General features: G+C 39.8%; 1 protein-coding gene across 3 annotated transcripts in view; it reads left to right on the top strand.

Moving 5' to 3' along the window:
• The window catches only part of FHIP1A (FHF complex subunit HOOK interacting protein 1A), a 292,671-nt gene that overhangs the window by 232,993 nt on the left and 58,049 nt on the right, over positions 1–1,629 (top strand). The window lies entirely within an intron of this gene.

The following is a 1,629-nucleotide window of genomic DNA, read 5'->3' as shown; positions in this document are numbered from 1 at the left end:
TAGAAACGATGCTGGAGATTGCATGATAGAATTTTGCAAGCAAGACCAACGACTTCTTCATTGCAAATACCTTTTTTCACAAACATAAGTGGCGACTAGACACATGGACCTTGCTAGATGGAAAACACAAATCAAATCGACTACATCTGTGGAAAGAGACAATGGAAAAGCTCAGTATCATCAATCAGAACAAGGCTAGAGGCCAACATTGGAACAGACCATCAATTGCTCATATGCAAGTTCAAGTTGAAACTGAAGAAAATTAAGACAGATCCACGAGAGCCAAAGTATGACGTTTGGTATATCCCACCTGAATTTAGAGACCATCTCAAGAATAGATTTGATGTGTCGAACACTAATGAGCAAAGACCAGACGAGTTGTGGAATGACATCAAGGACATCATATATGAAGAAAGCAAGAGGTCATTAAAAAGACAGGAAAGAAAGAAAAGACCAAAATGGATGTCAGAAGAGACTCTGAAATTTGCTCTCAAATGTTGAGTAGCTAAAGCAAAAGGAAGAAATAATGAAGTAAAAGAACAGAAGATTTCAAAGGGCAACATGAGAAGACAAAGTAAAAGATTATAATGAAATGTGCAAAGACCTGGAGTTAGAAAACCGAAAGGGAAGAACATGCTCCGCATTTCTCCAGCTGAAAGAACTGAAGAAAAAATGCGAGGCTCCAGTTGCAATATTGAAGGATTCTACGGGGAAAATATTAAACAGGAAGCATCAAAAGAAAATGGAAGGAATACACAGAGTCACTATACCAAAAAGAATTGGTCGATGTTCAGCCATTTCAGGAGGTAGCATATGATCAGGAACCAATGGTACTGAAGAAGGAAGTCCAAGCTGCACTAAAGGCATTGGTGAAAAACAAGGCTCCAAGAATTGAGGGAATACCAATTGAGATGTTTCAACAAACAGATGCAGGGCTGGAAGTGCTCACTAGCCCATTCCAAGAAATGTAGAATACAGCTACCTGGCCAACCGACTGGAAGAGATCCATATTTATGCCTATTCCCCGGAAAGGTGATCCAACTGAATGCGGACATTATCAAACAATATCATTAATATCACACACAAGTAAAATTTTGCTGAAGGTGATTCAAAAGCAGCTGCAGTAGTATCTCCATAGGGAACTGCCAGAAATTCAGGCCAGATTCAGAAGAGGTCATGGAACCAGGGATATCATTGCTTATGTCAGATGAATCCTGGCTGAAAGCAGAGAATACCAGAAAGTTGTTTACTTGTGTTTTATCGACTATGCTAAAGCATTCGACTGTGTGGATCATAGCAAATTATGGATAACATTGTAAAGAATGGGAATTCCAGAATGCTTAATTGTGCTCATGAGGAACCTGTACATAGATCAAGAGGCAGTTCAGACAGAACAAGGGCATACTGAGTGGTTTAAAGACAGGACAGCCGTATGTCAGGGTTGTATCCTTTCATCATACCTATTCAATCTGTATGCTGAGCAAATAATCCGAGAAGCTGGATTATATGAAGAAGAACCCGGCATCAGGATTGGAGGAAGACTTATTAACAACTGGCGATATGCAGATGACACAACCTTGCTTGCTGAAAGTGAAGAGGACTTGAAGCACTTACTGATGAAGATCAAAG

The sequence above is a fragment of the Trichechus manatus genome, unplaced genomic scaffold (genome assembly GCF_000243295.1).
Source record: "Trichechus manatus latirostris isolate Lorelei unplaced genomic scaffold, TriManLat1.0 scaffold00059, whole genome shotgun sequence".
Lineage (NCBI taxonomy): Eukaryota > Metazoa > Chordata > Mammalia > Sirenia > Trichechidae > Trichechus > Trichechus manatus.
Note: the sequence above shows the minus strand (reverse complement) of the source record. Positions and strands in the feature narration are given on the sequence as shown.